Raw genomic sequence first — 27,873 nt, 5'->3', positions numbered from 1 at the left:
AGTAATGGTGGGAGAACTAAATGACCCTGAAAATTCTGGAAATGAGGAGAAACAGACTAAAGCCACAGGCAGCAGATGAATGAAGAGAGAGAAGAGTGCTTTAGGTAAGCCTCTGGTTAGACCTAACTTTAATAAGCTCTACTTGAGAAAGGGGGCACATGGCCTCTCCTGGGGTACTATGGCTTCATTCATGTCACCCTAAAATTGCATGCTTCCTCTGAGCATAGTGGTCTTAATTAGGATGGGAGGTTAAACAAAATAAGCAAAATTAACAAAGCATTTGTCCTTTTATGTAGCAATGTTCTAGAAAAATCTTAATGGATTTCATTAATTTAAATGTCACAACACAATTAACTTTGTTTTTCCATCTCTGCTGAGTGTGGGTGCATCCTAATTTTTCTTATAGTTATAAAAAGTGTTGACTATTTCATATACACAATTAGTATTGAAATTACCAGAACTGTGGATAAAAATGTCATCTCTTGTTTATCTTCTCCCACGGTTACTTGTGAATTGTGGAGTGTGATGTGTAGAGCTGTTCTGGGAGGTGGAATACAGGTAGGACCCCTAGTCAAGAAGCCTGCCTCATAGAGAGGGCGCCTTACTCCACATTAAATGTTCACAGTCCTTTGCTCACTGTCTAATTGAGAAGAATATTAGTACATCAGGCGCTCAATCCCAAGTAAATTTAAAAATGGGAAGTCTTGCCGGGCGCGGTGGCTCAAGCCTGTAATCCCAGCACTTTGGGAGGCCGAGACGGGCGGATCACGAGGTCAGGAGATCGAGACCATCCTGGCTAACACGGTGAAACCCCGTCTCTACTAAAAAATACAAAAAACTAGCCGGGCGAGTTGGCGGGCACCTGTAGTCCCAGCTACTCGGGAGGCTGAGGCAGGAGAATGGCGTGAACCCGGGAGGCGGAGCTTGCAGTAAGCTGAGATCCGGCCACTGCACTCCAGCCTGGGCGACAGAGCGAGACTCCGTCTCAAAAAAAAAACAAAAAAAAAACAAAAAAAAATGGGAAGTCTTACAACACTTTTGGAAGATACGTGGATGAGGCTTTTAGGTGACTTGTTAGTCTTTTTTTTTTTTCTTGAGACAGAGTCTCACTCTGTCACTCAGGCTGGAGTGCAGTGATGTGTTCTCGGCTCACTGCAACCTCCACTTCCCGGGTTCAAGTGATTCTCCTGCCCCAGCCTCCTGAATATGGGACTACAGGTGCACGCCACCACGCCCGGCTAATTTGTATTTTCAGTAGAGATGGGGTTTCACTATGTTGACCAGGCTGGCCTCAAACTCCTGACCTCAAGTGATCCACCTGCCTGGGCCTTCCAAAGTAAATCAGCTTTATGCATTTAACTTTAATCAGCAATTAACTTTAAATTGTGCCTGGCTGGATTTGTTAGTCTTAACTCCAAAACTTTATTTCAATTTTCCCAGAGGCACTATGGGCCCAGAGCCAGCATGGGCTAGAAAGTGAAACTTTGTAGCCACAGGCAGAGAGAGTGGAGAATGTTTCTTTTTTATTAAAAGGAGAAGAAGGCCAGTAGTGGTGGCTCACCCCTGTAATCCTAGCACTTTGGGAGGCCAAGGCAGGTGGATCACTTGAGGTCAGGAGTTCAAGACTAGACTGGTCAACATGGTGAAACCCTGTCTCTACTAAAAATACAAAATTAGCTGGGCATGGTGGCGGGCACCTGCAATCCCAGCTACTCAGGAGGCTGAGGCAGGAGGATCGCTTGAACTCGGGAGGCAGAGGTTGCAGTGAGCCGAGATTATGCACATTGCACTTCAGTTTGGATGACACAGCAAGACTCCATCTCAAAAAATAAATAAACAAAAATAAATTAAGCTAAATTAAGGTTCATGTCTGTAATACCAGCACTTTGGGAGGCCGAGGTGGGCGGATCACAACATCAAGAGATCGAGACCATCCTGGCCAATATGGTGAAACCCCATCTTTACTAAAAATACAAAAATTAGCTGGGTGTGGTGGTGCATGCCTGTAGCTCCAGCTACTTGGGAGGCTGAGGCAGGAGAATCGCTTGAACCCGGAAGGCAGAGGTTGTAGTGAGCCAAAATGGCACCACTGCATTCCAGCCTGGCAACAGAGCGAGCCTCCATCTCAAAAAATAAAATAAAAATTAATGAAATTTTTTTTAAAAAATGAAAAGAAAAAGTAAAACAAAATCCCAAGTCCCATTTGTATGAACATTTATATGAAAATTTTATCCAACCACAAAAACACATTTTTGTGTTAAATACATTTTGTGATAAAGGAAACTGAATATGGACTAGTGCTCAGATGATATCAGAGAATCATTAATATTCTTAGGAGGGATAATAGAATTGTCATTATGAAGGAAAATGTTCTTCTTTTTAGGAGATACGTGCTGAAGGGCTAAAGTGTTATGTCTACAGTTTATCTTCCACATATATTGAAAACTTACACACACAGAGAAAAAAGCAAATGTGGTAAATATTAGAAGTTGTTGAATTTAGATACTGGGTGTATGGGTAGTCATTGAGCTAGTAATTAAAGGTCTGTGAATCAGTTGGAATTGCTTCTGGCTACAAATAAAACTCAACTGACAAAGGTTTCAATTTTAAGAACCTTCAACCTTGGCTAAACAAGAATTGCATCAGTTGTCCATTTAGTGTTGGTGCAGCCACTCAGTGATGCCATTGAGACCCTATATTGATCTATCCATCTGTCTTGTCATTTTCAGCAGATTGGCTTCTGACACTGCCAATTCATGATTGCATGACAGCTGCCGCAGCTGTAGGCACTGTCACACTCACAGACAGGATGTGGGTGGGGAAGAGCAAAAGCAAACTCTCCTCTTGCACTTGCACCATTTATCAGAAAGCAGAGTCGTTCCCTGAAGGCCCCAGGAGACTTCTACTTATACCTCAGTGGCCAGAATGGTCCTATGCCAATCCTAGCTACAGGGGAGTCTAGGGAAGGAAATCACCATATGGAATTTATATCTACTGTGATTCATCCCCTTGGGTTACAGGTGCACTGTCACCCTGAACAAAAGTGGTGTTCTGTTAACAAAAAAAAAAAAAAAAAAAAAAAAAAAAAAAGGAGAAAATGGCAGCTGTTTGTCATTGGCTAAATAAATACCCTTTTTCTCTGGAAGGGAAATTGTTCTGTTTCACTAGATAACAGAAATGATTTTTAAATGAAACTAAAACTCCTTCCACATGACATCAGATTGATGTTTAACAGAAAGATAAATGGTGCCCGAAAGGAGCTTTTAGGTTTCTTGTTTTTCTTTAGCTCAGTAAAAATAGAAAGTTTTTAGCCATCCGTGGAAGCTATTTTTTGCTTAACTTTTGATTTTGGTAATACATTTCAATATACAGTTTGCTTCCAACAATTGTTTTCATTGTGATAGACATTGTGAGGCAGAACCCAATATATATTTCTACTCATCATATTATTAGCTACCATTTGTTGAGTGTCCCTTATATGCAAGGCATTATAATAGGTGGTTACATCTTCTCTCATTTATGTAAGAGGATATGCCCAGCTGTTACAAAAAGCCCTAGATCAAGTCTGAGTCATCAGACTTAATAAAGAAGAAGAAAACGGAAAGTTTTCAACAACCATTCTAATTTCTACTTCATTCCCAGCCTGTGTGAGGCCACTATAATAAGATACTCTTGACATCTGGGCTCTTAAAATGGAAACCCATTTATTGGTTAAAACAAAGAACAGTCACAACTAGAATTCCCTTCTGTTCCCTTCCCTATCCCTTGGTCCAAGGGTAGGGTTTCTTTTAGAAAGGAAGCAAGACACTCATTATAGAGTCTTAGCTCAGTAATAGCCACCTAACCATCACTGGGGGCCACAGTCATGTGTCCTGGAAAGGCATAGAAGACATGACCTATGCCCAGAAGGTCTCTGAGTGTGCAGAAGTCCCTCACCTTCAGGCCATTTGGTGATGATTTAGCATGTGGTGTGGATGACTGAGGTCCACCTTCTAACTCTGGTTGACTGCCAACAGATGCTGTGAAGTGCTGTGTTGTTTTCTGGAGTCTTAGCAAAGAGAAGTATAGGCTGACAGCACTCTTGGGCTACCCCATGGCTCTTGGTCATTTGTTGTCTCAGGTAAGCCTAGTTGAAGAGAAGCTCAACAGAGCCAAAGCTGGCAGAAAGGACCAAGAGGCTATAGACTGGTGGGTTGAGGTGAAGGTAGTGGTTACACCATTGGGAAACTAGATACTGGTTTTGGAAGGAAGAAACCATTCAGAAGGAGAAGGGCCAGAGGTACGTATGAACATCCAGGTCAGGAGATGAAAGTTAGATCAACGTCTGGCAAATTAGCAGAGAGTAGACATAGACAGAGAGCAGAGCAACACCTGGGTGCAATTTGTAGAGTTTCCTACTGCATTTCCTTCACTTAACAAAGATTTTGTTTAGTGTGTACTATGTGCCAGAAACTGTTCTAGGTACCAGGAATATAGTAGTGAACAAAACAGACAAAGATCCCTGCCTCTCATTCTCCTTGTAGTTATAACTTGTTTTTTCCACTTACATTCTAATGAGGAAAACAAATTATAAACAAGATCTACACATAAATTATAAGTAAATTATGTAGTATGTTAGTGGTAAATAGTAAGCAGAAACAGAAAGCAGCAAAAGGAGATAAAGGAGTGTAAAGATACTGTGCTTACAACACAGTAGCCACTAGCCTTGTGTGGCTGATGATATTTAAATTAAAGTTAAAAATTCTGCTTCCATGTGATACAAGCCACATTTCCAGTGCTCAAAAGCCTCATAGTGGCCATCCTATTGGACAGTGAAGATAAAGTTTCATCATGCAGAAAGTTCTGTTGGTCAGTGCTTTTATAAAGGGTGCAATATTTAGGTGGGGTGGGTAGTGAAGGTCCTACTGCAATATAACTTTTAAATAAAGACCCAATGGAGTTGATGGGGTTGATGGGCTGATGGGCTGACTCATGAGCCTGTCTAGAGGAAGAGTATTCCAGACAGAGGGAATGGCAAATGCAGAGGTTCAGGAGATGGGAGTGAAGTCCATGTGGCTGGAGCATAGTGGATGGGGTAGAGTAGTAAAAGAGGAGGTCAGAGAAGTGAATGGAGGGAACAGATCCTGAGGCCCTTGTGGGCCTTTGTAAGGACTTTGTATTCTACCCTAAGTGAGATGAGAACCATTAGAGGTTTTGTGCAGAGGAGTTTCATGATCTGACTTAGATTTTAATAGAACCCCTCTGGCTGCTATGATGAGGATAGATTTAAAGTGGGCCAAGGCAGAGGTAGGGGATAAGTGAGGGGATATTGCAATAACCCTGGAAAGAGGTGACGGTGTCTAGGCTGGTAGCAGTGGTGGTGGTGGTGAAAAGTAATCAGATTCAGGTTATTCTTTTGAAGGCTCAGGCAACATGATGCCTGTCTGGGGTGTAGGGTTTAAAAGAGAGAACAGACGAAGGTTTTCTGGTCTGAGCAATAGGAAGGATGGAGTTTTCACTCACTAAGATGGGGAAGACTGGGGGTGGAACCAGTTTGAATAGAATAAGATCAGGAGTTCCTTTTTGGACATGTTAAATGTGATATGCCTGCTCAGCATCCCATGGATGTTCAGCAAGTGGTGGTTGCTGGACTTAGAAATTTGGGACTTGTCAGCCTTGTGGTATTTTAAATCATGAGGCTGGTGATATCCTTAAAGGAGTGGGTTTAAATATAAAATAGAAGACGTGGTTGGGCTCATGCCTGTAATCCCAGCACTCCGGGAGGCCGAGGCAGGTGGATTGCTTGAGTCCAGGAGCTTGAGACCAACCTGGGCAACATGGTGAAACCCTGTCTCTACTAAAAATAAAAATAAAAATAAAAAAATAGCCAGACATGGCAGTGCGTGCCTGTAATCCCAGCTACTCAGGAGGTTGAGGTGGGAGAATCACCTGAGCCCGGGAGCTCAAGGCTGCAGTGAGCTGAGATTGCACCACTGTACCTCAGCCTCAGCAACCAGAGTGAGATGCTATCCAGAAAGGGAAGGGGAGGAGAGGGGAGAGGAGGGGGTCCAAGACCAGATAGGAGGTTGGTAAAGGAGGCAATAGAAGGAGCAGCCAGTGTTAGAAAAGCCAGGAGAAGGGGGTGCATGAAGCCTAGTGAGGCAGGGTTCACAAAGGAGGAAGGGAGCAAGGTGTCCCATGCAGACATGAGCACTCAGAACTGACAGCTGGATTGAACCCCGTGGTGGGTAATTGATGACCTTGTGAGGAGTAGATATGTTGAGAGATGGGGGTGAAAGTTGTTCACAGTGGGTTCAAGGGAGAATTGAAGCAAGAACAAATGATCCTTTCAAGATATAAAGGTGAGTAGAGAGCTGGTGTAGTAGCCAAGAGAAGAACAGCAAGACCAAGAGAAAGTTGTTGTTGCTGTTTTTGTTTTTTTTGTTTTTCAAATGATCCTTATTGAAATATTTTCCATTGTGCGTCTTAACTAGTTGGGCATTCCACAGCACCACCGTTGATGTCACCTATGATGTCATGAGGGTGGCGGCCATCAACATTGCAGCCCACAGACTCGAGAGTCCCCAGTATCTCTTTAATGATTCCAGAGAGTTCTCTGGCTAAAGATCAGTGCCACATGTGTCGAGCAATGTTGACGATCTCATCAAAAGTGACATTTCCACTGTGTTTAATATTTTTCTGTTTCTGTCTCTTGGCGGTTCCTTGAGGGCTTTGATGATCAGGGCAGAGGCAGAAGGCACCACCTCAATCTGGGCCTGTCTGTTCTGAATGGTCAGTTTCACTGTAATCCTCAGATCCTTTCAGTCACTGGTTGCTTTAGCAATGTTATCACCAACCTTTTTTGGAAACAGACCCAGGGGGGCCGATCTTGGGGGCCAACACAGACGTGGCACCCACTTCACCCCCGGTGCACCTCAGGTATATGACTTTGATCTCGTTGGGGTAAAACTTTGGCAGCATGGCAGAGGCGGCTAGATTCAGGATGACCGAAGAAAGTTGCACCTTGGCCTCCTCCCAGCTGAAAGCCGAAAGCCTTGTTGCTGTTTTTTGAAGAGATGCTTGGATTAATAACTTGTTTGTAAGACCTAGTAAAGAGAAAGTTTGAGGACACACGAGCAGAGGAGAAGAAAGACTGGAGGGAAGAGAGATATGGGGAGGAACTGGCATGTGCCAGGAGCCTGGAGACAGGAGGGGAGGCAGAGCCCAGGGCCTGGGTGCAGGCAGAGGAGCAGGTGTGGGGATGAGAACTCAAGGAAGTCCTCTCCCATAGTTTTTAGATCGTTAGTGATACAGGAAACACAGTCATCAGTGCAGAGTGAGTGTGGGAAAATTTTTAGGAGAGAAGAGAGGTATTTTAGGGAAGTGGGAATGTCAATGGACAAGAGAAATGCTGTCCAATGGCAGCCCAGCCCAAAGACCAACTTGGTGCTGAGACTTTGAAGGGAGACTAGTCAGTGAGGGGAGATCTTCTCCTGGCCAGACCCTCTCCCAAGGCTGGGTGAGATGGAAGATCCTGACACATTCCAGAGAATTCCTGATGTGGCAGGCTAGCTCCCAAGAAGCTCTTTCCACCAGCGATGGGCCAGTGGCGTTGGCTTGAACAGACTGTGGTTCCAGCACTTTAATGCAGTTTCTGTCACTGGAGGATTTGTCCAGTACTGGGATGTGGAGTGAGAGCAAAACCCTGATGCCTCAGGGATGGCTGAAGTGCTGAAGCACACAGGGTGCACCTGGGGAGAGGCCACAGTGTTGGTGACCTCTGCGGGTGTGAATGACCCCAGGCACTTGTTTCAGTGTTAGAGTGGGTGGCTAGGTAATGCTCCTGTGTCAGCGGTTGACGTGTCCAGTGTTGATGTCCTTCCTCAGTGCCATATGCCAACCTTCAGGTTCCAGAGGGCCTTTTGAGTGACCTGCCATGGTTTCTCCATGACTAGCTTCTGGGGTGATGGGGTGGCACCTCACCCTGTCTAAGTTGAAACTCATCACACTGGGTTGTATTTCATGGTCTATTGTCTGTTATCCCTGGGCTGTAAGTGTAAGAACCCTCTCCAACTTTCTTACCACTTTATCCCCAGTGCCTGGCAAAATACCTGAATACATGAATACATACAAGAGGGCAGGTAGGAAGGAAGGATGGGAGGAAGGAAGAGGGAAGGAAGGAAAAAAGAAGGGAAAGGAAAGAAAGAAAGGAAAGGAGGAGGGGAGAAAGGAAGGGACGAGGGGAGGAAGGAAGGAAGGAGCAGACATGGAATCCCTGCCACTATAGTAGGGCTATTCCAATGAGGATTGCAATCATGGATCTGAATCAGTGGTAGCCTCCATAGAGGATGTAGCGATGAGGTAGGGTAGAAGGTAGTGAGTGCCATAAAGAGGGCTTTCAACAGGGCTCTCTAAAACCAGGAAGACACATGTGAGATTGTAGGGCATAACCAGGAAGACTGGGATGCCAGTGCCTGGCCAGATGGGGGTCTGATCCACTCTCCTAAATGACTTCTCTTCTCTCCTGAAAACTTTGCCACACTCACTCTGCACTGATGACTGCGTTTCCTGTGGCACTAAAGATCTAAATCAGAACCCCATTTCTGACCCCCATTCTGATGGGCATCAGAAAGGTGAAAATAAGGAGTGATGGTCCGGATGGGCAAGAGGAAGCAGGAAAGGAGTCCTGGCGAGTAGCTGAGACAGGCCCTGGCCCCCAGCTCTGTGGGGAAGGTGCGGGGTAGGTGTGTTGAAAGGTTGGAGAGGAGGCCCCCTGCAGCTGGGAATCCACACAAGGCTGTATTAGTCCGTTTTCACACTGCTAATAAAGACATACCTGAGACTGGGAAGAAAAAGAGGTTTAATTGGACTTACTGTTCCACATGACTGGGGAGGCCTCAGAATCACGGTGGGAGGTGAAAGGCACGTCTTACATGGTGGCAGCAAGAGAAAAATGAGGAAGAAGCAAAAGCAGAAACCCCTAATAAACCCATGAGATCTTGTGAGACTTATTCACTACCATGAGAATAGCATGGGAAAGACTGGCCCCTCCATGATTCAATTACCTCCACCTGGGTCCCTACCACAACATGTGGAAATTCTGGGAGATACAATTCGAGATTCGGATGGGGACACAGCCAAATCATATCAGGGCACAGCAGCTTTGGTGATCCACCGCTCCTTCCTGCTCCTCCCAGGTAAAGGGGAGTCTCTCTTCAGACTTGCTTCATCCCTTCCCTTTCTTATCCCTCTGCGACTTTTGCACCTTACACCCCAACCTCTGGATTTTGTCTGCAGTTATCCTTTCTTTTTTCAACAGGCCTCTGTACCCACTGTTCTCCCAACCTGGAGAGTTGTTTCCACCCCGATCCTCACTTGCTAGTTCAGTTCCTTCTTGGTCCTCAGATTTTGCCCTGGGGCAACTTCCTGCCATTTCTATATTCTTCCATTGCATTCTGGGCTACTTCCCTTATGGCACATATGTCGACAGAAATGCCTTATTTCTCTATTTCTAGACTTAAGGAAAGGGAAAGAGATGGATATTTCCCCAGCGGTCCCTCAGTGACAAATGAATGAAGACAACTTTGTCAAAAGAAAACAAAATCCCTGAGTATCCCCTAACTTCGTGCTTGTATTTTTATCCAGCACTGGTGTACTCTCTAAAAGCAAATTCATGCTAAACAGCATTTTAGTCTTTCTGGTTAGCTGGCAAAATTTGCTCCAAATAAATATGTATATATATTTATTATTTAACAATGCTTATGGTTTAAATACATGTGTTTTAGGAGCAACTTTGATCTACCTCATGAGTCCAAGTTTTTTAATTTTGTAAGTTGTGCCTTATGAATATGGGTAAGAGAGGAATCAAAAGGAAATTAATGTTTTGTCTTTGGATGGTTAAGAGAACTGCAATATTAAGGACATTAGGATGTCTCAAAATATTAGATGCAAAAATGTGTATTTTTTAAAAATATGTGTGAATTATCAAATATAGAACAAATAGAGGAAGATGGCTGGGTCTGGTGGCTCATTCCTGTAATCCCAGCACTTTGGGAGGCCAAGGTGGGCGGATCACTTGAGGTCAGGAGTTCAAGACCAGCCTGGCCAACATGGTGAAACCCCGTCTCTATTTTTTCTTTTTTTTTGTTTGAGATGGAGTCTCGCTCTGTTACCCAGGTTAGAGTGCAAGTGGCACTATCTCAGCTCACTGCAACCTCTGCCTCAAGCAATTTTCCTGCCTCAGCCTCCGGAATAGCTGGGACTATAGGTGCGTGCCAACAAAGCTGGCTAATGTTTTACATTTTTAGTAGAGACGGGTTTCACCGTATTAGCCAGGATGGCCTCGGTGTCCTGACCTCATGATCCGCCTGCCTCAGCCTCTCAAAGTGCTGGGACTACAGGTGTGAGCCAGCACACCTGGCCAACCCCATCTGTATTAAAAATACAAAAATTAGCTGGGCATGGTGGCACATGCCTGTAATCCCAGTTATTTAGGAATCTGAGGCAGGAGAATCATTTGAACCCAGGAGGTGGAGGTTGCAGCAAGCTGAGATCGTGCCATTGCCCTCCAGCCTGGGCAACAGAGTACTCCATCTTAAAAAAAAAAAAAAAAAAAAAAAAAAAGGCAGGCACATAAAAACATATGTGTTGGAATAAATGTAATAAATAATTATAAAGGCTGAGTGTGGTTGCTCACACTTGTAATCCCAACACTTTGGGAGGCTGAGGTGGGAGTATTGCTTGAGCCCAGGAGACCACCCTGGGCAACATAGTGAGACCCAATCTTTACAAATTAAAAAAAAAAAAAAAACTAGCTAGGCATCATGGTGCGTGCCTGTAGTCCCGGCTACTTGGGAGGCTGAGGTGGGAGGATGTCTTGAGCCTGGGAAGTTGAGGCTGCAGTGAGCTATGATTGCACCGTTGCACTCAGCCTGGGAGACAGAGTGAGATCCAGTCTCAACATAATAATGATAATAATTTGTATATTATTTTATAAAATTTTTATTTTATTATTATTATTGTAGGAATACTTTGAAGCCTAAGATGGTGGCATCTTCCTTTAGAGATAATTTTAACTAGCTCCCACCAGATGCATAGTGGACACTAGTCATTTTGTAACACTTTAATCCATGTTCAAGGTTTGAGATTCCCTGCCCATTCGGATGAGGTAGAACTGGACTACAAGTCCACGTGAGCATCAGTTTACTTCAGGTTTACCCTTACTTACATTTAAGATGTAATTACATGGGATCTCAGCTTAAAAGGGGAACTGGTTTATCTTAGTCCCCATCTTTGGTAGCATGGACTTCCATAGTCTGTCTTTCTGAGGACAACGAACCTGCTGTTGTATTTCACAGCTGTTGCTTCAGAATCAGCAGATGTCCTCAGGGCACTGTGGGCTTTGTTCTTGGAGGTCTCATGTTCTTCCAAGTGTTTGTCTGATATTTTTTCATTAGCTTGTTGACTCTTTGGAGCTTTTAAGATTTTAACATATATTCTCTCTAGCTTTTAAAATTTATAACTATATTGCATAAAAATAAAGTTTTAGATGTACTGCATAAAAGTGTAATTTTACATTCTGTCTTGTAATCCTGCATATTACATGTCCCTGGGGATAAATGCATCTTTGTGGATTTTAACTTGGATCCATCTTTTAGGTCAATGATGAAAACATGCTTTGCCTGCACTACTACTTTGCAGGGAGACCAAATGTGGCACTTTGCCATGTCTATCTTCCTGATAGAATTATATGGACATAATCTGCTTTTATCAGCAGTGTTTGGCTTAGTGGTGGCTGGATATGTATTAATATTTGGGGTCTTAATTGGTGATTGGATTGAAAAGAAACCAAGAAATAAAGGTAATACTCTTACCTGTGACATATTTATGTGGTACATTATGACTTCACTGGCTTTTTTGGTTTATTTAGTGAAATAAAATTCATAAATTGCTATGAACTGAATAGCAAAAGAGCATAAGTTAAAAACTCTAGACAAAGTTATACAGCTTTGTGTCATCATTCTCTGATTCTACATGTAAGATGTTTTAGATTTTTGCTAAGTATAGGTTTTTAATATCAAATTCCTGAAAAATGCTTTCTTTTTAATATTTTGGCATTACTTATGCATAATATGCTTGTGTTGTTTTTATTAGAAGCAATTTATTTGTGTAAATGATTTTTTTTTTTGGTACTGGGTGATCTGTCTAAACTATTCATTAATATCTGGAGACTTATTTGTTTAAATGTAGATCTACTTTTAGCTTTTGGCCATACTGTCTCTTTAAGCTTCTTTGTCCAATAAGAATGTAGGCTATATAAATGTAGGCTTCTCTGAAGCCATACCATTGAAAAGACTAGCTGATTGAAAATCTGGTGTGCTGGTCTTTAGGCTAAATTGGTACCTTCGGTTACAAATTAAATCCAGAAGAATGTAATGTAGCACTAGAACATTTTAAGTTTCTTGACTTACCTAGAATCCAGCTTTTCATATATTTGAGAATCCGTCTCTCAAATATGTTTTCATTCACTTGCGAAGTCCAGCTTTTTTCTCTTTTGGTTGCAAAGGCTTTGTCTTTAGTGAGTTCAAGAGTCTGCTCTTTGCCTCTTAAGCCTGTGATCACCGATGGAAATGCTAACCCTGGTTGCACAGGGATTTGGTCAAATGCAACTACTCTGCATTTTTTTTTATTCTATTTTATTTTTTTGAGACAGGGTCTCGATCTGTCGCCCAGGCTGGAGTGCAGTGGCACGATCTTGGCTCACTGCAACCTCTACTTTCCAGGTTCGAGTGATTCTTGTGCTTCAGCCTCACGAGTAGCTGGAATTACAGGTGTGTGCCACCGCGCCTGGCTAATTTTTGTATTTTTAGGAGAGACAGGGTTTCGCCATGTTGGCCAGGCTTGTCTGGAACTCCTGACCTCAAGTGATCGGCCCGCCTTGGCCTCCCAAAGTGCTGGGATTACAGTTGTGAGCCACCGCACCCAGCCTGCTCTGCATTAAATGATGATATAGCTGTGAGCTGCCTGTTAAAACCGAGAGTAAAGATTGGGCTGGGTGTTTCCATTCACAGTTGCTTATGCCTCGCTCTTCACGCAGAACGCCTCCGTCACCACCTGTTGCGCTGTCCTGATGCTTGTGCTCCCCTTCAAGAGGCAGATGGAACAAATCTGGGATGGCTGGCTCACTGTGAGTGTCTCCCATGTCCCTGTGTCACAGACACCCTGAATGTCCACCAGTTAATGTTTTCTTTGTGGCCCTGCTCACTGATTTCGGATCAGGCTAATCTTTCCTCAGTGTCCTCCTCTCCCCTAATTTGTGAGTCTGAGCTGAAATCCCACTGACGTGAAGGCAATAGAACAGCAGAATCTGTGTCTGCAAGGTACAAATTAGCGTCGGCTCTGGCTCTGATGGGGTGGGAGGAAGAAAATGCTTAGCATTAACACAATAGCACTGGGCTCCAAACCTATATTGAATCTTTTTCTCTCTAAGGTCTTTGTGTTCATTTAGATGTTCCTTGAGCTGTCAGATAAATAACTGTATGCACTGCAGTGGGGCGGGAAAATCTATTCTCGGGTTCCAAACTTCCTTTCCCCTCCTTCAGTAGGTGGCCTACTGTGCACTGGTGACCACCCTAGTGGCCTTGGCAAACCTGGCTGGCATGGCACTGACCATCACCATTCAGAGGGACTGGATCGTGAGCTGACGGGTGACAACAGAGGCCGGCTGGTTGGTGAGTGGTACCACCCTGGGTACTGATCCTCTGATCAGCTGAGAAGTAGAGAGCTGACAAGGCAATCAGGGCTCTGAGAGAGGCTGACAACAGGTTTTAAGAACATGTTATTTGGAGTCAACGAGACCTAGGTTTGAGTTTGAATTCAGCTAAAACCAGCTGTGCCTCTTACTAGATGCATACTCCAGGGCAAGTTACGTGATTTTCCTCAACTGTAGAATGAGGGAAATAAAGTCACATACACACACACACACACACACACACACACACACACACACAGAGCTCAGCTGTGGGAAGGATTCTAAGAGATACAGGATCTGGAAAGCACTTAACACTATATCTGCATGTAGGAATCACCTAAGAAATGATTGGTACTGTATTATCTAAAGAATATATAGGCTGGGCGCGGTGGCTCACGCCTCTAATCCCAACGCTTTGGGAGGCCAAGACGGGCAGACCATGAGATCAGGAGATCAAGATCATCCTGGCCAACATGGTGAAACCCTGTCTCTACTAAAAATACAAAAATTAATGGGGCGTGGGCACGCACCTGTAGTCCCAGCCACGTGGGAGGCTGAGGCAAGAGAATTGCTTGAACTCAGGAGGTGGAGGTTGCAGTGAGCCGAGATCGCGCCACTGCACTCCAGCCTGGCCAACAGAGCAAGACTGTCTCAAAAAAAAAAAAAAAAAAGGAAAAGAAAAAGAATATATAGACTGTATTTTTAGGAGAGAAGGCTCTCAAAATGTATCACAGAGGTACCTTGGCAATTTTAGGCCTAGAAAATAAGTAAATTAAAAGATTTATTGGCCAGGCTTGGTGGTTCATGGCTGTAATCCTGGAATTTTGGGAGGCCAAGGTGGGAGGATGGCTTGAGGCCAGGAGTTCAAGGCCAGCCTGGCAACATAGGGATACACTGTCTCTACAAAAGAAAAAAGAAGGCCGTGTGTGGTGGCTCACATCTGTAATCCGAGCACTTTGGGAGGCTGAGGCAGGTGGATCATCTGAGGTCAGGAGTTTGAGAATAGCCTGACCACATGCAGAAACCCCATTTCTACTAAGAATACAAAATTAGCCAGGTGTGGTGGCACGTGCCTGTTACCCCAGCTACTCGGGAGGCTGAGGTAGAAGAATTGCTTGAACCTGGGAGGTAGAGGTTGTGGTGAGCCAAGATCGCACCATTGCACTCCAGCCTAGGCAACAAGAGCAAAACTCTATCTAAAAAAAAAAAAATATATATATATATATATATATTTCTTAATTCGGGCCAGTGATAAGCTTCCACTTTCAAAAAAAAAAAAAAATCTTCAAGTGTAACTGTGAATTGTCATTGATAATAAAGGTAAAAAAATTTTTTTTTTAAATAATGGAGCTAAACGAAAGAATCTGGCATTTTTGCTTTTTCTCCCATTTGCAAAACTTGGATCATTCACATTGAGATATATACACATTGCCAACTTAAAGCTGAAGATCTCATCCTACTCTCTATTTGTGTGGGTGGTACTCTGCTAGAAAAGGTGTGTGATCATGGATGGCCAAGATAAAGGAAGCTATTAAAGAGGAGTCTATAGAAATCATGCCTTGCAAAGACTAGGAACCCTTTATAATCATGTTTTCTTTTAAACTACACTTATTTGGATGTACTCTGGCTTAAATAACAGCACCTAAAATAAAACAGCTATGTGGATAAAAGCCAAGTAACATGGTGTCCTCTGTCTCTGGGTGAAGAAAGTCTTCCTATTCTTTGTTAATTAAATTTAAAAAAAAAAAGATAAAGCACAGAATTTATTACAATTAAAAAAATAATATTGTAAATATATCCTTCGATGATGATGGAATAGTGAAGCTAATAAGCTTCATAGTCACACTGCTTGGGTTGGATTCTCAGCTCAGCCATGTGCCCTCTCTGTGACTTTGAACAAGTAAAATCACCTCTCTGTGCCCCAGTTTCCTAACTTGTAAAAAGGAAACACTATTGACCTGTAAGAGTTGTTGCGAGGATTAAGATGAATAGATGTAGAAAGCTTAGAACTATTGCCTGGCACAGAGTAAGTGTTCAACTAATTCTGTCCTCTACCCTCCTCTTGTCACCTTGCTCCCCTGACAAACATGTTGGTTATAATAATGGCGTTAATACTACTATAGTTGTTAAGATAATGGGTTGTGTTGGGAAAGAGTGCTGAGATGGGAGTTAAAATAATTAGCTACAAGTAACACAGTCTCTCTGTTTCTCAGTTTATTTATCTGTTAATTGTCCAAGTTCCAATAGAATTGATCTTGAAGGTCTTTTCCTGGTTGCAAATCCTACAGCTAATCTATAGTTAAATCCAAAGGGATCTTTCTTGTTTTCACCATAATTACATGGCTAGCAAATCTAGTAAATGCATGATGTTAAATTCACCAGAAGGAAGGACTCACCCACTAAGTTGCAATGTTTCCTTCCTCTCACTTACAGGGATGAATGCAACAGTCCAGCAGAAGGACCAGATCATCAATATATTTGCTCCCCTGTCTGTGGGTCAAGTGATGACATATACATCTCATGTGATCAGTTGTTGTTTCATTCTTGGATGGAACTTTGTTTCACTTCTTGTAGTTTCTATTTCTGTCCAGGGTTTATCAGCTAGTTCACTGATTGGCTATAAAACCCCAGCAACACACAGAGGGGCACTTCCTAGAAAGGCAACAGGAGGCTGTGAACATTCAAGGTAATGCAAACTCCGAGGGAGTTCCTGTTCTTTTCCTCTCCTTTATGTCAGTGTTTTTTTTCCAGAACTCTTCTTTCCAGAACTCTTGAAAGTTCTGATCATAATCTGATCATAATCTCAACATTTTATCTGCAAATGTGCCTAGAAACAGTGACAAATGAGAGGGCTCCAGCTGTGCCATTGGTCATGCAGTTCATAGGGCTGATCTTATTGGTGGGGCAGGCAGGGCTGCCTTATACACAGGTTGTGCCCTGTCTGGGGACTCCATTCAGAGAGACTGACACCACCATGGGACTGTGCAGTATACAACGTGCACAACCTGTCCCACAGTCCTGGGGGCAATTACTCCTCCAATCTCACTTACGAACATCCTCCCCAAAGATACTAGAGAGGCAACTGTGTCAGAGTATGGGCTGCTCTTTGGTCAAGACAATATGATGAATTGGTCATTCCTGTTATCAACAGTATTTTTTTTTAAATCAGAAATTCCCAAACAGTATGGTGGGAATAAAAGAAAGGGGGCTTTGCCAGTAGATATGACCTCAATCTCCCAAAGAAAGAGCCAGCACTGCATACTGGCTGTGTTGCCCATCTGCCTGGTACAGCACAGTCCAGGAATTGCTTCTGCTCTCAGTTTCTTTTTCTGTACTTCTTATAATTCATTCTCTTTTCTCTCAAGTTATTTTGCAGTTAAAGTCCACCAGATCTCATTACACAAATAAAATATATGTATTTGCAGAGACAGATAAACAGAGATACATATTTAGATGAGGGATGAATAGATAGATATGTAAGCAGATAGATGAATAGATAGAGTAAGCTGTATTCTTCCCCTCTGCGGCTATTACCTGTGTGACTATGCAAAGTTAGTTTATTCACATTCTGTCTTACTATCTGTAAATTAAGGACCACAAAGGAAGTGATATCATACAGATGTTATGACAATTAAATAAGATAGTTTATGTAAAGCCCAATTTTACTCCCTGGCATATAGTAAAACTTAAGCCAATGTTAGCTATTTTTTTTTCATTGTTGTTGTCATTGTGATCTTTTTAAAAATTGTTCTGGCAATACATTCATTTCTGCAATTAAGAGCTTAATCCTTCCCACACTTCTTGGTCTAGAATGGATCTGGCCCACCTGCCCCTTTCTCCTTCCTCCACAGTTCTATTTGGTTCCTCTAGTCCTTTGCAGGATTTGTCTTAATTTGCACTAAATACCCCTCACAATGGTGTGTGTGTATATGTGTGTGTGTGTATATATATTATACATATATATAATATACATATATATAATATACGTGTGTGTATATATATATATATATATATATATATATATATATATATATGTTTTGAGACGGAGTCTCACTCTGTCACCCAGGCTGCAGTACAGTGGCGTGATCTCGGCTCACTGCAACCTCCGCCTCCTGGGTTCAAGTGATTCTCCTGCCTCAGCCTCCCAAGTAGCTGGGATTACAGGCATGTGCCACCATGCCTGGTAACTTTTGTATTTTTAGTAGAGACGTGGTTTCACCGTGTTGGTCAGGCTGATCTCGAACTCCTAACCTTGTGATCCACCCGCCTCGGCCTCCCAAAGTGCTGGGATTACAGGCATGAGTCACCACACTCGGCGGTTATATATTTTTAATCTGCTTATAATTGTTGTTTATTCTATCTTGGAAGACTGAAAGGTATTTAGCTTTTTTCACATAAGTGTCTGTTTCTTCAGAAAAATAACTAAAGGAAATATCTATCACTATTTCCTGGAGCTCATGACTGAGTTCCAAGCATGTAGCATTTTGTCTTCTACAAAATGTGTCCTCCTCTTCCTCCTTCTTTCAGTGCCATCTTCCTGGCTTGACTGTGTGTTAGTTTGGGTTCTCTCAAGAGTAATCCCAGAGACAAAGATTTGGGGTGAAAATTAATCTATTAATATTTGGAAGGTGATTCCAGGAAGCATGGTGAGGGAATGGGAAGTGAGACAGAGAAGGGAGAAAAGCCAATAAAAGGTGTGTTAATGTATAGGTTACTGCTGATGGCCACTGGGCTCAATCCTTTTGGTGACCTTTTGAGAAACCGTGTAGGATACACCTCAGAACTGTCCCACCAAGGCCCAAGGAAACTAGGATGTTTATCGACCAACTCTTGTCTGTTTTTGGTTGAGAGTTGTTCTCAGGGCAACTTACAGCTCACCCCTCATGTTCCTGTGGCTGGAGAGGGATCTTCAGGCAAAGAGACACAGGTGCTTAGGGTAGGAGGCCATCAGTGTACACAGGAATTGTCCAACAAAGAAGCAGATAACACTGGGGATGGGTTGAGGGGAGATCAACAGGAACTGACTTAAAGCTTGTTTGGATTTTATTTTGGGTGAAATGGACTGTTGGGTAATCAATGATGGATTCATCTACAAGCCCAGGACTTTGGAAAAGCCAAAGGAACACAGGTTTAACCTTGAAGAACAGACCACAACCTCAGGTTTTCCTTTTCACCTTCTCTGCATGTGCCATGAGGGATGGGAAGCCTACTGCAGGCAGATGGTCTTCTTAGCTGGCTTGGGCTTAGTCTTCCTCTACATGACAGTTCTGGGGTCTGGCTGTATCATCACTGGCTATGCCTGCACCCAAGAGGTTGGAGACTCCCTGCTTAGCATCCTCATGGCCCTTTCAACTCTCTCTGGCCTGATGGGCACCATTCTCTTCACCCAACTTAGGGGGCACTATGGCTTAGTCACAACCGGAGTCATATCTAGCCAGTTCCATTTAGGTTGTCTAACGCTGTGCATGTTTTCTGTCTTTGCTCCTGGAAATCCTTTTGATCTGGCTGCTTTGTCACTTCCATTAAGCAAAAATCCTTCAAACCATGAGTTGTTGGTCCAGTGGATGGAAGAACGGTCCAGAGGAGTGGCTTGGTTCACGTTTCTTTCAAAGGGATAAACATGTGTCTGGTTCTCTTTTAGCAACTCATGGTAAGACTTGGGACACTCAGAGTCCTGCTGTTTGAAGGCCAGCAGGACCCTGAGCATTCTGAGTCTTCCATCTCCATTATCTTCCTCTTCTCAGCTGTGATCCTGGCAAGAATCGGTGAACAGCAGATCATATGTGGCAAGGGATTCTGCAGCTTGCGATGTTGCTAAGTGCAATCTTAGAAGCATTTGATGGCCTCACCACTGTACTATTGTGTCTTCATCATTCATTCATGCAGAGCCTGTTATGTGACCGGAACTGTGTTAGACAGTGGGGATACAAGAGTTATTTGATCACACAGAGTGTTAGCGCTATGGAGTTTACAGTCTGACCAATAAGTAAGTAGTTAACAACAGTCAACAACACAGAGTGACAGGAGCTTTGATAGGGAAGAGCAAAGCACTGGGGACACATGGGAGGGATACCAAATGTGGCCTTGTGGGTTAGGGAAGCCTTCCTAGAAAGAGGCACAATTAAGAAATCCCTAAAGAGCAAGCTAGGCAGGTGACGGGGCAGACTGTTCCAGGCAAGCCAGAAGCAGTGGTGCAAAGGTGAACACTGGGAGATGTGGGGAAGTGAAAATAGTTATTTCCTGGGTGTCAAGCATGTAAATGCTACAGATGATGTCTACATTAAAGAACTATATTGACCTGAGTCCTTTTCTGCAGAACTGGGATAAGGAGAGAGGAAAGAGAGCAGCTTGCGGGGGGGAATGGCAAGTCTTTCCTTAGCTGCCTGGGGGAGGGTAGCGCAATTCTTCCCCAAGAACAGTGTGTCTAGCCTTGAGAGTCTACAAGGTACTTGGGTTAGGAGGCCATCAGTGTACACAGGAATTGTCCAACAAAGCAGATGAGACTGGGGATGGGTTGAGGGGAGATGGACAGGCACTGACTTAAAGCTTATCTGGATTTTAAACCTTGTACCTCCTAACCCTACCTTGCGTTAAAGCTTGTACCGCCTACCCCAAGTACCTGTCTTTGCTCCTGGTCTGCTCCAAATACTTGTTGTCTGAACTCTGCCATCAAGTATGTGTCGTTCATACTTGGCAGCAAGGACATATCTGGTTTTGCAAGTGCGTATATTAAAAACAAATATTTAAAAAATGTTGGTCATGTGATGCCTGCCAACTCCAAAAGTGACATGTTTGGGATCAATGGTGATGGTGATAGAAACCACTTAATAGCACACTGGCCCTAGTGATTAGACCTGCAGATTCCCAACCTGTGAAGAGACTGGGCCATGCTGTTTGACATGGAATCCCCACAATCAGGTTTCTGCCAAGAAAACATCATTTCTTTGAGCCTTTTCCTTCCTCCTCAATTCAAAGTCACCACCTGCAAAGCCCCTCTCTGAGGCCACAGCTCAGAGCCAGGGATTCCTCACCCCCAGGCTAGAAACAGGGTGGGGAGAGTGGAAACTGTGGCAGTGAGTGGTGGAAGTTGTAGATCAAAACCCCCCTCATTCACCAGCCCTTCCCACACCTCTTCCATGCACCACATTCTCTACCCCAGGCACTGAGTTGAAGCAAGGTCCCTGCCCTCCTAGGACTCAGAGCTGCACCTTCTAATCTCTGAGGCCACAGTGGGGTGGGACCATGGGGTTGGGGAAGGTGTTCCTGACTTCTGCTGTGGCGACCCAGAACCCCTTGGTCTACAGAAGCTTTGAAATACTGGGAGAGAGGAAATAAGAATGTTGTAGCCTCAATTAATGAGGTTAGAAAACCATGAGCTAGCCTGGGAGTCTCCTTCCTTTGATGGAATATGCATGTATGAGAAAAAAACTGTGCTCCTAATTCCAAATGATTTAAAAACCTATTCTTTCATCTAGAGATTATCTAGCCTCTAAAATACTTTAAGTTGGGTACCTGATGGGTAGATTATCCTTTATTGGGGTATTTGACTTGCACTTCTAGTCTTTAATTGCACAAAACTGAAGAACAGATTAGCCATTTAAAATTTGTGCAATTCACATTATATTACATTAAAGTATTTAGTTCAAAACGAAAAAATAAAAGTCCACTAGCAACTCCCGTTTACTAGGATAATTTGGCTCTTACTGACACAAAGGAAATGATCACATTTGGAAAACACCAAAGCTCACTGCAGTGCCTGCGATCCGGAAAAACATTCAGTATAAGAGACACTTGGCGTTTTCTCTATTGCAGTAAGTAATCTTTCTTTTTGTATCCAGAATGAGGATTCCAGAGTCATAGAAATCTTTTAATTTTTTGTTTTATGGTTTTACTCTGCAAGATATTTGGATTAATTTTTTTTTTTTTTTGAGATGGCTTCTTGCTGTGTTGCTCAGACTCTTCTCAAACTCCTGGGCTCAAGCAATCCTCCCACCTCAGCCTCCCTGGTGGCTGGGACTACAGGCATGTGCACAGTGCCCAGCAGAAACACAGTACACTCTCAACACTCATGAGGGATAAAGCTCAGGCCCCGGGGCCATACTGTCTGATGATGTTGGCAAGTTACCGAAACTCCAGGTCACTATTTCCTTTTCCATAAGATGGGTATAAGAATAATAATGGTAGTTACTTCTCAGGGAAATCAGAGGATACACTGAAACAATTTCCATAGGTAACATGTTTAGCACAGAACTTTCTCAGAGGAAAGACTTGTCCTCATTGTCATCATATTTTTGTTACAATTTTGGTGGCTTTCACAAGTGTTGCTGTGTGAGGTCTGGGGTGCAGGGTGGGTAGTAATGAGAGGTGATAATGTGTTAACATCCCTCACTCTCGCTGCCTCTTCGGCCTCGACATCCACTGTGGCGGCGCTTGAGGAGCCCTTCAACCCGCCACTGCACTGTGGGAGCACCTCTCTGGGCTGGCCTAGGCCGGAGCGGGCTCCCTCTACTTGCCGGGAGGTGTGGAAGAAGAGGCGCGGAGGGCAACCGGCGCTGCGTGCAGCGCTCACAGTCTAGCGCCAGTTCTGGCGGGCGCGGGCTCAGCGGGCCCAGCACTCGGAGCAGCCAGCCGGCGCCGCCGGCCCAAGGCAGTGAGGAGCTTAGCACCCGGGCCAGCAGCTGCGGAGGTTGCGCCGGGTCTCCCAGCACTGCTGACCCCCATGCACCGCTCTCTCGCCGGGCCTCAGCCGCCTCCCCGCGGGGCAGGGTTCGGGACCTGCAGCCCGCCATGTCCCAGCCCTCCTCTCCGCCGTGGGCTCCCCCGCCGCCGAATGGGGACGCCGCTCCCTGCTCCGTGGCGCCCCAGCCATCGACTGCCCAAGGGCTAAGGAGTGCGGGCGCACAGCATGGGACTGGAGGGCAGCTCTGCCTGCAGCCCCGGTGTCGGATCCACTAGGTGAAGGCAGCTGGGCTCCTGAATCTATTGGGACTTGGAGAACCTTTATGTCTAGCTAAGGGATTGTAAATACACCAATCAGCACCCTGTGTCTAGCTCAAGGTTTGTAAATACACCAGGATAATGCCACTGCACCCTGACAGAGCGAGACTTTGTCCCCCCCCTCCCCCAAAAAAAAAGCCAGGCATAGTGGTGGCACCTGTAAGTGTAGCTACTCGGGAGGCTGAGGCAGGAGAATGGTTTGAACCTGGGAGGTGGAGGATGCAGTGAGCCAAGATCACGCCATTGCACTCCAGTCTGGGCGACAAGAGCAAAACTCCTTCTCAAAAAAAAAAAAGGCACCAGTGCTGTAAACGATGAATCATTTCATTTGTTAGCATGGCTAACACTATTGGGCCTGGTGGCTGTGATGATGGATCCTCTCCCTGGGAGAGGTGGCTTGAGGCCTACCTTGGTGTTCAGTGTGTATCACCAAGCAGGGGGCTCATCTAGCTGCTTGCTCAGTAACTACTTATTTCCATTCTGATGGAAACTAAGTTACAGTACTTTGGCTACAGTAAGATTTGATGCATTGAGTCACTTTGCATTTTAAAATTGAACTGTAACTCTTTATGCCCTCAGTTTAGAAATAATTCTCAGTGCATCATTAACCCTGACTTCTTTGAGCGCTTCACATTATACCATGGCAGCATTTTACAAATACTTCCTAACTTTGTAAGCACTGCTTGCTAAGATCAAGTGGGAATTTTACAGGTGAACTCTGGGTCAGAGTCCAGAGTGAATCGAGGTCCTTTGCAGGCCAAGCCCCGAGAGACATGGAGGCCAGCCAGAGTGGTCAGGACAGCCGAGGAGGATGAAGGATGGGGGACCTGATCTAGACCTCCATATGGTAGCCCCAGCAGGGTGGCTGGAGCAGCCCGGGAGGACAAAGGGACTGTCTGGTACTCTGCAAAGGCAGACACTGGAGGACACAGCACATTATCTCCAAATTATTCTTCAGAGCTAAGTGCAGGGATCAGGACAGAGGCAACCAGGAGGCCTTGGCAGGGCCGGAGGTGGATGTCAGGGAGAATCTAGAAGCTCAGCTGGCTGAGAAACCAATCAGGCAGGCAGAAGCTGGGAGTGGGTCCCTTGGGAGCAGGCACGAGAGCCCCAGGGGAGATGTTGTCATGTGAGGACTTGGTCATTGCCACAGCTCACTTCTGTCCTATTTGATGCCTGCACAGTAGGTTTGGAGCCTGCCTCTGAAGTGTAATCAAATAGCACCTCTTCATGTGGTTGAAGGGGGTTGGGGGCATGGGGAAAAAAGGAGGCCAGTTTTTCCTCTGCTAAACCAGGAAAGGAAGAGGAAACATCTAGAATTGGAACCAGATTGGAAGCTCAATCTTTTCTCTTTGTCTTAAACGTGTCTTAAACATTTTTGTAATGAAGTGGGGGCATAAATAAATACCTCTAAATGAAGTTAGAGTGCATCTGAGATAATGGTGATGGTGATTCATAAAAGATAAATATAATGTCACAAATTATGACAGTTACTACCATGTACAGATGTCCAGGTACAGGGCTACACATTTTAATAATACTGTCATAGAATCTTCCAATGAGATCGCACCTGAAATATTCGCATTTCACAGATGAGGAAACAGCAACAAAAAGGCGCCCAAGGCAACAGGGCTAGTCAATGCCAGAGCCAGAATTGTCACCAAGGTCTTCTGATTTCTATTCAGATTCATTCGTAGCCTACACTGCTGCCCTGCTGGCCTCTGGGCCTTTGCCCTCACTGTGACTCAGTTTCTTTGGGACAATGTTTCAGAAGTGGAGTGAGGGGCTGTGGATGGTGTGCAGTGCTCCCTGAACAATCTATGGACCTTGTATTAGTCTATTCTCACGCTAAGAAAGCCATACCTGTAATTTATAAAGAAAAGAGGTTTAGTAGACTCCCAGTTCTGTATGGCTGGGGAAGCCTCAGGAAACTTACAATCATGGTGGCAGGCACCTCTTCACAGGGCTGCAGAAGAGAGAATAAGTGCCAGCAGGGGAAATGCCAGACACTTATAAAACCATCAGGTCTCGTGAGAACTCACTATCATGAGAACAGTATGGGGGAAACTGCCCCCATGATCTAATCACCTCCCACAAGGTCCCCCCTCCAACACATGGGGATTACAATTCGGATTGTAATTCAAGATGAGATTCAGGTGGGGACACAGAACCAGATCGTATCAGACCACATCCACTTCATCCTCATCATGCTGGCCCCACAGCCCCAGCAGTTTGGCATGCTGGTCTCATCTCCAAACTGTTTGGAACCATAGGGCATGAGATGTACTTTTTTTATTTTTATGCAAGAAAGTATAAGATTAAAAATGTCCATGCAAATAAGACAATGAAAGGCATTTGGATGCCTTTAACCTAAGAAGTAGGCAGCACCTCTGGCTTCTCAGAGCTCAGGTAACACTGGCACCATCTCATACTGTTTTCAGTGATTTTCCTGTGTTGCTGCTGTGTGTCTACCTGGTGCTTTGCTACATTTGAGAGCAATTGTGTCATTGCCTTTTGCCAAAAGCATCAACTGCATTAAATGTATCTTGGGAGTGGTGGCGCTATCCAGAGTTTGAAAGGGGTCCGACTCCTGGCATACTCATTAGCCAAAGTCAGAGATTCCACCCCAGACATCTTGAAGGGGCTTGTTTTGCTTTTGCCAATATAATAACTCAATGTTTTCAGGTTCTTATTGTTCTTCAGGTTTTAAAATTAGTCAGTATTGGCTGGGTGCTATGCTCACGCCTGTAATCCTAACACTTTGGTAGACCCAGGTCGGAAATTCACTTTAGGCCAGGAGTTTGAGACAAGCCTGAACAACATAGCAAGAACCCATCTCTACAAATTTTTTAAAAATCAGTTGGGCATGTTGGCACGTGCCTGTAGTCTGAGCTACTCAGGAGGCTGAAGCAAAAGGATTGCCTGTGCTCAGAAGTTTAAGGCTGCAGTGAGCTACGATGGTGCCACTGCACTCCAGCCTGGGGAACAGAGTGAGATCTTATCTCTGAAAAAATTAGATAAATAATTAAATAAATAAAATTAGTCAGAATATTCATTGGGTGTGGGATTTTGGTTCTTTTCCCAGTTTGTCCACCCTGAGGGGGACATATTTTTCCCCCGGCCCCAGTCACTATTAAGAACAACTGCTTTTTTTTTTTGGTCTTTCCTAAAATGCAGTCTCTTTTCTCTTTATTTCTTCAGTTTTTTTTGTTTTTTTTTTTTTTTTTGAGACGGAATCTCGCTCTGTCGCCCAGGCTGGAGTGCAGTGGCCGGATCTTCTCAGCTCACTGCAAGCTCCGCCTCCCGGGTTTACGCCATTCTCCTGCCTCAGCCTCCTGAGTAGCTGGGACTATGGGCGCCCGCCACCTCGCCCGGCTAGTTTTTTTTTTGTATTTTTTAGTAGAAACGGGGTTTCACCGTGTTAGCCAGGATGGTCTCGATCTCCTGACCTCGTGATCCACCTGTCTCGGCCTCCCAAAGTGCTGGGATTACAGGCTTGAGCCACCGCGCCCGGCCTATTTCTTCAGTTTTAACTAATTTTATTCCTTTTCAGTTGCTTTCAGTGAATTTTAGCTGAGTCACCACAGATCATACTGATTTTTAAAATATGTTTTGTGACTGATTATAACATAGTATGCTCTTTTGAACCTATTGCCTTACCACTGTTTATTTCATTTCTTTTTCTTTCTCTCTCTCTTTTTTTTTTTTTAATTATACTTTAAGTTCTAGGGTACATGCAAACAACGTGCAAGTTTCTTACATATGTATACTTGTGCCATGTTGGTGTGCTGCACCCATCAACTCGTCAGCACCCATCAACTCATCATTTACATCAGCTACAACTCCCAATGCCATCCCTCCCCCTCCCCCCTCCCCATAATAGGCCCTGGTGTATGATGTTCCCCTTCCAGAGTCCAAGTAATCTCATAGAAGAACAACTACTTAAGAGAAATGTGAAAACTAAGGGAATAATTCAATTACTGTTAAACACAAAAAGACAAAATGTCATTGTTAGTAGCAAGGAAACTACAAAAGGAGAATTTACACAGACCTGTTTTTTAGATCACAAAGTGAAGACAGGAAAAGGAGAATTTTATGGAACATTTTGCTTAACATAAGGTAATCTTTAAAAAGAGTGCTTTATATAAGGTAATATTTATGGTGCCACTTCCCACAGTCTCTCCCCTTCCATTAAGAAAAAATAAAAATAATAAAACCAAAACCCTGAAAGACACTTTAGTACACACACAACTAGATCGGGGATCAAGAAACTAGAACTATCCTTCATATGGTTTTTCATTAAGGAAGTTGCATTTTGACGAAATGTAGCATACCAAATCCTTTTGCTCTTCATTTTTTTCTTACCTAAAAAAATTTGGGGTCAGGCATGGTGGTTCATACCTGGAATCCCAGCAGTTCGGGAGGCCGAGGCGGGTGGATCACTTGAGGTCAGGAGTTTGAGACCAGCCTGACCAACATGGTGAAACCCCGTCTCTACTAAAAGTACAAAAATTAGCCAGACATGGTGGTGCACATCTGTAATCCCAGCTATCGGAAGCCAGAAAAATTGCTTGGACCCAGGAGGTGGAGGTTGGAGTGAGCTGAGACCCACACTACACTCCAGCCTGGGTGACAGAGCAAGACTCTATCTCAAAAAAAAAAAAAAAAAAAAAAAATTTACATTTATTTAGAGATGGGGTCTTGCCATGTTGCCCAGGTTGGTCTGAAACTCCTGAGTTCAAGCAATCTGCCCGCTTTGGCCTCCCAAAGTGCTGGGTGGGAGCCACTGTGTGAACCACTGCACCTGGCCTGCTCTTGATTATTTTAATGAACACACAGATGCTTGCAGAGTGGGCATAGCAGAGTGTTTGCTAAATACGCTCTGAAGTCTTTCATTTAAAATCTCCAGAAGTCCTAGCAGCTTGAGTGTAGCATTTATGTCAAATCTAAGTAGTGCTGACTACCCCTGCACTTTCTGCCCTTCAAAAAATAGCTGCTTACCTGTAACTTTTGCATTTTCAAGTGCTAATTTTATTCTTTTCCCTGAAGGTCATATATGGTAAAACAGCAATACCTTTGTATCTACTGGATGGTGAATCAACTGTTTTAGATCAGTACTGTCCAACAGAAATATAATACACATCAGG

The 27,873-nt window shown here is 44.1% G+C and overlaps 1 long non-coding RNA gene and 1 pseudogene across 1 annotated transcript; one reads left to right on the top strand and one right to left on the bottom strand.

The window, feature by feature from the left end:
- On the top strand, window positions 1-26,529 carry LOC105475684 (uncharacterized). Its single transcript, XR_983575.2, has 4 exons — window positions 1-104; window positions 13,076-13,165; window positions 13,581-13,709; window positions 26,450-26,529. It is a non-coding gene; the product is annotated as an uncharacterized lncRNA (long non-coding RNA).
- Window positions 6,466-6,975, bottom strand: LOC112425541 (large ribosomal subunit protein uL11-like; annotated as a pseudogene).
- Window positions 26,530-27,873: the final 1,344 nt, after the last annotated feature.

Source organism: Macaca nemestrina, chromosome 4, assembly GCF_043159975.1.
Source record: "Macaca nemestrina isolate mMacNem1 chromosome 4, mMacNem.hap1, whole genome shotgun sequence".
NCBI lineage: Eukaryota > Metazoa > Chordata > Mammalia > Primates > Cercopithecidae > Macaca > Macaca nemestrina.
This window is presented reverse-complemented; position numbering and strand designations above follow the sequence as displayed.